Source organism: Dermacentor andersoni, chromosome 6, assembly GCF_023375885.2.
Source record: "Dermacentor andersoni chromosome 6, qqDerAnde1_hic_scaffold, whole genome shotgun sequence".
NCBI lineage: Eukaryota > Metazoa > Arthropoda > Arachnida > Ixodida > Ixodidae > Dermacentor > Dermacentor andersoni.
The window spans coordinates 29445335-29455000 of record NC_092819.1 but is presented as its reverse complement, the minus strand read 5'-3'; positions in this window follow the sequence as shown (position 1 = coordinate 29455000).

Here is a 9666-nt window from a genome sequence, read left to right as displayed (position 1 = left end):
CGATAAGAAACAGTCTTGATGTACTGATAGTCAGTTTACGAGTGTTTGCAACACAGCGATAAACTCACTACACGCGCACGCGAGCTATACTTACAGTTATAGTCACAGAAATTATTACAGCAGCGTGAAAGGGGCCAACGAGGGGCACATTCTCCGAGTGAGACAGAAAGGTTGCACAGGGATTCTTTCTACATTAAAAAGAAAGTAAAAGCTGTTTTCTCTAGAACTATGCTACACCAGAAGGCAACAAGAAAATATGAAATCCTGTTGCTTTTTTTTTTTTTTTTTTTTTTTTTTTGTCGGCTGTCATATACCGAGTAACTACGCTTTCTCGACTTCTGTGTCTTTCCGCAACACTCGGTAGCCGCGCTGCAACGTTCACAGCACTGCCGCTCTTCCAAGCATTGAGACGATGCCTTCCTGCCCAACGTATAGGCTCCGATGCTCTTCGATTCGTTCGGACAAAACAAATGAACGTTTGAAGGGCAAAATGCGAGGAGCCATTTGTCTCCATTTGGAGGAGAGAATGGTCCGTTGGTTTTGTAGAAGCGGCGAAGTTTTTCTCGCAATTTCTGCTCTATACCCTGTGCGCCCTTCCATCTACGGTGGCCGCACTGTTTCGCCAGGGAAATAGATTGCACCGCAATGAACCTAGTGCAGCGCCCGACACTTACTCTAGGACTCCGGTGACAAGCCAGCCTCGGAGCTGTGCTGTTGCACTGCGCCCTTTTGTACAGCTTCGTTTTGCGTGTCAGTTTTAGAGCTTTTATTTTTGTTATTTTTTTCTTCCGAGCATGAACTGAGTCTGTTTACAACGCTCTACGAGGAAATCAGCTAAATGCTAATCCCCCACGGTTACTTTCATGTTATTTCGTGGCCGTGACACTGCCTGATACAGTAGGCGACAGTGCATTAATTAACACCGCAACGTTCGATGTGGACGGCTATTCTAGACTATTCCTAGGCTCTTCCTGGAAGCTGGCGAGGTGTTCTCTTTTTTTACACATTTCGTCGTAAAGCTGTTTATGCGGCTCAGATTTCGAGTTCTGAGAAATGCAAGAAGATTTAGTTGGGAATTTTGAGTTGTGAACATTTTTGCGCAAACATGTTCCAACAATGCTTCTCGGCGAAAAATCTCCTTCAGTCCAGTACCGCCGTATTCTTATACTTAAATCTTTCCTGAATTTTTTTTACACTATCCGTAGGCTCCACTCAATCGTTGGAAGGAAAATAAAATTAAAAAGAAAGGTAACGCCAATATTCGCGGTGATTACATGGTCGATAGAAGCAGCATGCGCCTCTCTGTTCAGGAACCAGAAACATCGTTTTATCGAGCGATAAAACATAAGTGGAGCACCAGCCGGTTCGTTACGCGGTAAGTGACTGAGTGAAGAAGGAAGGTTTCAGCCAGCCATTAGGTCACCTTTAATTTTTCGTAAAGGAAGTAAGGTTTCAGCTAGCCATTAGGTTACCTTCAATTTTTCCTTTCGCAGTAGAGCGATTCTACAACCTGCTAATTTCCTTTTTCTAAATTAAGAGTGCACGCGAAACCAGCTGCGTCTGGCAAAACCGCGACTTACTTTCAAACGGCGAGCAGGAGGGTTGTTCATAGGATCATAGTTAAAGCACTCTTGTGAGCCTAGAGACAAATAAATAAAAAAATAAAGCTGGCGGGAGCTGTGTTGACCGAGAATAAATTAGTCAATACCTTTGCCGCGGCTGATGCAAGATAATGAGAGTAGGCAGTGATGTTAACTAGGCTGCCCAACATTTGGGTGAGGCGAACATGGGAGTGGAAAGATGAGAGATATATTACCGCAGATAGAGGGATATAAAAAACGGGTAGTTTAAGAATGACTGAACTCGGTTGGCTAGAAAACAAATGATGGCGCGGGTGCAAATGGGAGAAAGACATAAGGAGGAGAACAAAGAACGATTTGCAGGTATTCTGGAGACGTAGATGGGCTGCAACGTTCAACGCTGCGTCGCTTGTGGACGCTAAATCGGGTTGTGCCTCCAGCAGTGGGCAAGCCTTCATTGATATCTGATCTTGGTAAGGGAACGCCAATCGATGGCGAACCTGTGTCAGGGCGAACCTAAACATCCGGGACTGCTCGCATCTGGCGTTTTACGCGTGGGTCCCTTTGCATGCCGCTAAAAGGCCTGGCTCACTATCTCATAGAGCAGTAATTTGAAGCAAGGCAATCTATCGGCTGACGAAGGAGTTAAACTCGCGCGACACATTTTGTCTTTGTCGCTGGACGTCTTTAATCAGTAGCAATTTATCGTCGCTGGCAGAAAGCTTTGCTACGATCGGTAAGCTTGTAAGAGAGAGTGATTGAGCGAGAACGATAGATTCGGGTCTAGAGCCGGGTCCTTCGTGGCCTTCGTAGTTATAGCTTAAACACAAAGTTTCGTCCAGCTCTGTAAATGATTTAGCTTCTGTAACAACCCGTGACGAGTGGACGCAGCAGAAACCATCGTGCTCATTGTCTGCGTCCACACAGGTTGCAGTCGGTAGGTTGTTTCTGCCGCATTAACGTAGCATTATTTTCCCACAAGGCACTTGGTAATTGTTCCTAAGGTAATGAAGCAGACGCGCCCCCTAGCTGTGTCGTCCGTGTTACGCTGAGAAAGAAGAAGATTGTGTGAGAGCGCGCGTTTCTGGTCGACATTGCAGTGCCTTCTAAGAGCTATCATTTTTGAAGATAAACCTCGTTATGTTAGCTATTTTCTACTCTCGTATCTTTAACTCAGTAAAATATGCACATTTTATTCTTTTACATTCTTCTGTTCTTTTTTTACTTGATGCACAACACAATTAAAGTTCGTGCACGCCGTTTGATAGTTGATTTGCGTGTATTTCCATGAACAGGGAAACCTTCAGACGAGGGAAGCGGGATCTCGAAAGTGCCTAGGCTCGAAAATGCGGTAATATATAAATTGGATTGGTAATAATGATAATAACAGTACTAAGAAAAAGACGTGATTAGGTATAACGCCTCGAACTTATATGTGCTACGTGAGGTGGGCTGTAGCGAAGGGTTGTTAGTGCAGTTCAACCCTATTAACTTCGTTTCTGCAGCGTGAGTGATGTTTTCTGCCGACAACAAACATGTAACACCGCAAAATGACATCATTAACCTATTCGTTGAAAGTCAATAATAGAGTTAAAAACATATGAAAGAAACTGGAAGCTGCCCTGCAACATTGCAGGTCACATTCATAAACTCCATTCACTGCCGCAATTGTTCATGCGTTTGTTACGTGTGGTACTTGAAAGAAGCGTTCCTACCGGGTGGTTATTGTCGACATCTGACACTGCCGCGTAGCATGTCGAATCCCCTGCCTTCCCTGTCGTCGTAGGACAGACGATTTGTCTTCAGATAAGCAATATTTCACGATCACGGCAGCTAAGCTTGATGAGACGTCGACTTCTGGTTCCACCTTCCATCCTTGGAAGTCGCTTTCGTGCGAGCGAGGGACCAAGTAGAATGTGCAGCCGAAAAGTTGCGTCAATGCTACGCACCATTCAAGATTGTACGAGGTGTTTGTCCGGTGGTGCTCCGGTGCTACTCGATTCTCTCATGGGTGTTAAAAACAGTAGTCCCGAAAAGCTGCTCCAATGTCAACGCCGTGAAAAAAAAAGCAGATGTGTTTCTTTTATCAAACTGCGTCTGTGCAAGTGTAGGTGCCTTGTGGCTCTTTCGAAAGTTGCTGCCTCCTTCATCACCCCCGGTGTTTTCCCAATTTGCGCCTGTGCTACTGCTTCTTTCCCTCGACTTTTCCCTCAGTCGGTCGAAGGAAAAAGGCAAGGGGAGGGAAATATGAGGGAGCGTCTTCAAAAGAAATGACCCTCTCATCCAGAAAGCCGAAGCCTTGCCTCTCTTAACGGCTTTTCTGTTCGCGTGGCCTTTGTGGCGCCTCCTCTGAAGAAGCTTTAATGGTCCCCCCCTACAAACCTTTATATATATATACGCGTTCTATCCAAAGGAAAGGCAAAAGCATCGAACCTATCAGACTACTACCCTTCCAGTCTGGCTGCCAGCAGCTTTCGAAACTTTGAGTCCTACCACTGGTACGACCACGTCGTTGACGATGTTTCAAGCCTCCCACCCTTATTTTCGGCCACCTCTTCTCAATGTCTTGGCTGCTCTTGTTATTTCGTCTTCTTTCGCAAAGGTTGGGTTGGTGATAAATTGACCCGCCGTCGTGCTTTCCTCTACACGAAGCAATGCAGCTTCGCACTTAAGTGTGCAGGTATCTTCGATTATGCAAACTTCTGGCGGCTGAGTGTCTTGCCTCAGCTCTCATAGGGGCCTAATTAGGTCGCGTCGCTGATGCAACCAGTAGTGCCAGCACGCATGCAGCTTTCTCTCTCTCTTTCTTCCTTTTCTTTCTTGAATTCGTTATGGTGGGACGTGCTCAAGATGATGAGTGAAAACTTCCGCGAGTCGACGAGTTGAGCCCGTACTCATCCTGCGCTCTCCATTTTCTCCTTATTGGCTGAGCTCGCCGCAGTGGCTATGGTGATCTACCGCTGAACACGAGGCCGCGCGTGCGATTCTGGGCAGCAGTGGCCCAATTACTGCAGATATGAAAAAAAAAACGGAAATTTACTTGCACGCTTAAATTTACTTAGGTATATGGGTGAGTTGGCAGCTTCGTACTCTATGCGTTTCATGGCCCCATTATTACTTTTGTATGTTTGAAGATCGATTCTGAATTCTAGCTTAACTGCATCGACTGGACGAATTTCTTCTGTGTAGGCTGTGGGCAAAAGTTGCCTTCTTACTCAGCATTAACTGTAATGGCTGACTGCTGCATCTGGTGCCTGCGGCTGCGAAAATAACATCAGCCACCTATTGTGCCTCTGTCCTCGATTTGATCTGCAAAGAAAAATGGCCAATGCATCATGGCGACTAGACTACTCCATTGTCTATAGCGCGTGCAGACGCTCCTGGAATATTGTCGCTACCTGCCATCGGCTTAGTAGGCGGGAAATGCGCTTTTGTGCTTTCTGAAAACTACTCCCATGTGCGGGCGCCTTTCCCGTCGTGGTGCTCGCCACATGCATGCGTGCGTTTACTTCGGCTTTAGTTCTTCCCCTCCACCATGCAGCATAGAGTAGCTAACCAGACGTACTTCTTGTTAGCAAGGCGGCCTTGTCTCTTGCTCTTCTCTCTCTTGATCGGCTACCTTTCCGGGCAGCATTGAAGCGACTGGACGCAACATCTTTTTTCAGAGGCGAAGGTCCTTGGCCCATGGCCATGTGCATCACAGGCGCAGAAAGCAACAAGGTCATAGCTAGAATTCCTCAAGTCGACATCTCTGTGCGATTCCTTATAGACTCGAAGCGCGCTTTCAAGCGTACGCACAGCTGGTGCCTTTTCTGTCCCCTGTTCCTGTCTTTTCTTCCCTTTATCTCCTTTCTCCACCTCAATCAGACGTTGGTGTGCTTAAGCTTTTCTATCCTCTTGCTTCATATCATTCAGTCCAATCATTATGTCAGTATGCCGTTGGAATGTCGATCGCTTGGAAAATCTATCTATCTATCTATCTATCTATCTATCTATCTGTCTGTCTGTCTGTCTGTCTGTCTGTCTGTCTGTCTGTCTGTCTGTCTGTCTGTCTGTCTGTCTGTCTGTCTGTCTGTCTGTCTGTCTGTCTGTCTGTCTGTCTGTCTGTCTGTCTGTCTGTCTGTCTGTCTGTCTGTCTGTCTGTCTGTCTGTCTGTCTGTCTGTCTGTCTGTCTGTCTGTCTGTCTGTCTGTCTGTCCGTCCGTCCGTCCGTCCGTCCGTCCGTCCGTCCGTCCGTCCGTCCGTCCGTCCGTCCGTCCGTCCGTCCGTCCGTCCGTCCGTCCGTCCGTCCGTCCGTCCGTCCGTCCGTCCGTCCGTCCGTCCGTCCGTCCGTCCGTCCGTCCGTCCGTCCGTCCGTCCGTCCGTCCGTCCGTCCGTCCGTCCGTCCGTCCGTCCGTCCGTCCGTCCGTCCGTCCGTCCGTCCGTCCGTCCGTCCGTCCGTCCGTCCGTCCGTCCGTCTGTCTGTCTGTCTGTCTGTCTGTCTGTCTGTCTGTCTGTCTGTCTGTCTGTCTGTCTGTCTGTCTGTCTGTCTGTCTGTCTGTCTGTCTGTCTGTCTGTCTGTCTGTCTGTCTGTCTGTCTGTCTGTCTGTCTGTCTGTCTGTCTGTCTGTCTGTCTGTCTGTCTGTCTGTCTGTCCGTCTGTCTGTCTGTCTGTCTGTCCGTCCGTCCGTCCGTCCGTCCGTCCGTCCGTCCGTCCGTCCGTCCGTCCGTCCGTCCGTCCGTCCGTCCGTCCGTCCGTCCGTCCGTCTGTCTGTCTGTCTGTCTGTCTGTCTGTCTGTCTGTCTGTCTGTCTGTCTGTCTGTCTGTCTGTCTGTCTTCTTTCGTCCCTTGATACACGCGTGATTTGTTCCAAATGATTAGGCCCCACATTTTGTGTTCGCTGGAACGCGCCAGCTCTTATAATAATATAATAATAATAATACCGTTATTGCCAATGATCAACACAGTATATTCATACAGGCCTGCCAAAGCCTTTGAAGGCTTGAGCGGCAGCGTCTGGCAGGCAGCAAAACCATACACGGTACATTGATATACCACTTATAAGCAGCGAACTCAAGTATAGAACACCAAAAAAGGTTATTAGAATTTATACATTGTCTATGAAAAGAAATTTCATTGAGCACAATGGAACACAGAAGTACAGCAATTTGTGAGAACAAAAATTACCATGAGATAATCTTCTAGAAGAAAGCATCTAGAAGAAAAATTATAATTGTTATAATCATTTAAAGATGTATAAACGCAACCAATACACCGACAGAAAGAGAAGAAAGTTAGCAATTGCCTCATGAACGGGATACCACGCCCACCCACTTGAAAAAAAAAAGAAGAGAAATCATGGAAAGAGAAGACAAAGGCACCGCGCTAAACGTCCCGTCAGACACAGATGACGAGCAACCTCAGGCTTCTTTCGCTTCCCTTGTACATTCTTTTATCTTATTCTTTTTTTAATGAACGGAAACATTGTCGGGTCAGAACCCGTGTATGTGCCATGACGACGAGTTTTAGCCACTTCGAACAGTTGCGAAACGACCACCAACTTTGCCATCAACCTGAGGTCGGGTGCCAGTTTTTCACTCAAGTACCACCGGCACCCACGCGCCAGTGCGTTGCATCGACGTTCCAGTGCTCAGCTTTGCCAAGCGTCGGACAGGAGTAGCGGAGAGAGCGTTGAGAGAGGAAGCGATGGAGAGTGACCGGATTCGGCTGGGGTTGCAAAAGCTGGAAGGAACGATGGCAGGTGGCTGGCGTCCGTCGCAACCTCCAGGTGTGTCGCAGGTCGATAGAGCGCATTATCGGGGCCGCTTTCCGACCGGGGTCATCGATTGGCCTAGAGTGCGGATAGACGGAATGGTTCATCCTGGCGGCGAGGGAGGGCAATAAGTTTGCTGAAACTAATAGACTATGACAGGGTGGCACTAGCAAACATGGAAATTCTGCGAGAGACAAGAAAGGTTTAGAAGCACGCGCAAAAGAAGGTCTTAAATATTCCAAAGCGACGTGTCACGTGGCTAGTTTATCTACCGAGTTGAACATGCTGGACACAGAATAGACACCACAAAAAAGACACAAGCCCCTTCGTCATCTACTTTGTGGTGCTTACTCCAAGTCCAACATGTTCTATTCTGTGAGTCTAAGCGCCCTCGTAAAATAATAGAGCTGATGGCCCACGATGACGATGACGGCATGATGACAGCGATGACTACGTGGCCACAATGGCTCACTCCTCATGAACCTGGGATCAAATTCAACGTGTACAGAAGTACTTTTTCTGCTTTAACGTATCAAACATGCTGCGGAAAGACACGAGTGACAGAAAGATAAAAGACAAGAGAGGCAGAACGAGTGTTTCCATTGCGCATGCACGTAGACCAGCGAGGGTTCATGGCCACGGTGACGTTCACACAGCGCACAGCTAAGTTACAGTTCTCGTTATCGGGAAGAGGCACGTGTCTGGATTCACACGAGTGTGAGTACCTGACTGACGGGGGTGATTTTGGAGGTCGTCCGACAGGAGATCGGGCGTTCCTTTCCAACGCGTATCGGCCACGCGTATTTGGGGGATACTATGAGGCAATTTGGAGGATGTTCTCTCTAAAGCATCCGTACCTCTCTTTCGTGCACTTCCTCTTGATTACTACATTTATATCGATTTACTTCGGCAATTTCTAACTCACATCGATGACCGAGACTTGTTTTCCGCTTAAGGCAGCGACAATTAAGAGCGAGCACAAGTGTAAATCCTGCCTCTTTCATTTCCTTTTTTTGTTTGTGCTTTTGTGACGTGTGTGCGTAGTGGATACGGAAGATGGAATTGAGGGAAGCGGGGCGAAGGAGGAAGGTAGCTATGACCGCGGCGGGCGTGCGCGCTTGTCAAACAGCGTATGCAATGGCAAGAAACCGACCACGTCGTCACCCCACGTTTTGTCCCTCCCTCCAGCTCTCTTCGTTTCAATGCCTCCGCACATAAATTTCCCGGGATTTGTACAAATAGGTGTTATCTAGCTGCGGAAAAAGTGTAGCGAAAAATCTCATTCTCACCAATATCATTTCGTGCGCTATTGCAGAGCGACGGCCCTCCCAGGGCCGTCCTGCCTAATAAAGCAGCCTACATACGTACATCTGTGTGTGTGACTAGATCTGCAAAACAAAAGCAAAAGACAAGTTTTACCTAATACAAAATTTCTCCTCTACGGACATGAACCTGGGCCGCGGCGAAAACTCCATTTCGACCAATGTAACGCTCCTCCTACCCCCCCCCCCCCCCATCCCGTTTTTTTTCTTTCTAACAACCGGCAAAGTGAAAGTGCTTGCGATTCGCGCTATATTGCGATGTCCCTGGGTAAAAAAAAATGTTTGAACTGCGGGATTTCGCAACGCGTGTGACGGTGAATGAAGAAACAAGCACAGGCACAATGCGTCGCGAAACATCCTGCCCATGGGCATCGACGAACGCTTCTGTCCCACTGGTACCGTATCGACGCCTGGCTCGAAAACACGACCCGATGAATGCCATTCGAAACGACATTCCCTGACAGCGAAACCGGAGCGAAGAGAAAATTGGATGCACGGCGGCAATCCATTGACGCGCCTGCTTTGCAAGCGCGCATTGTGTCCACCCGGCTTTGTCCGTGCCCGTTTGTCTGTGCACTGGGCCTTGAGGCCTTGAGTTAGGCCTCTTCGCGATCGAAACCTGTTTCAGGCGTCGTTCGAGGCGAGCGTACTGTTCGTGCGCGTGCACATCGCACGCCGAAGCTCGGTGGATAGGAAGTTACGGAGGATGCGAACGGCGGGTAGTATTGAAAAGCCTTGTACGACGTATTCTCACCGTCTGTTCACGTGCTGAGAGGGAAAGCCGTCAGAAAATTATCTATCTTTTGTTGGAGGTTGCTGGCCTCGAATGCACGCAACAAGCAGCGTCGTTTTGGTTATTTGTTTGTGTGTACCACGCCCAGCGTTGTTGTTGAGACTGGGCTGCGACGGCTACTGTCGTTAGTGTATCGTGTATTGTTTCCGAGTCCTTCATTACTATTGTGTCCTTGAAGTACAGTTCATTTTAATGCAGTTAGCATTCTTGGCCTACTTCTT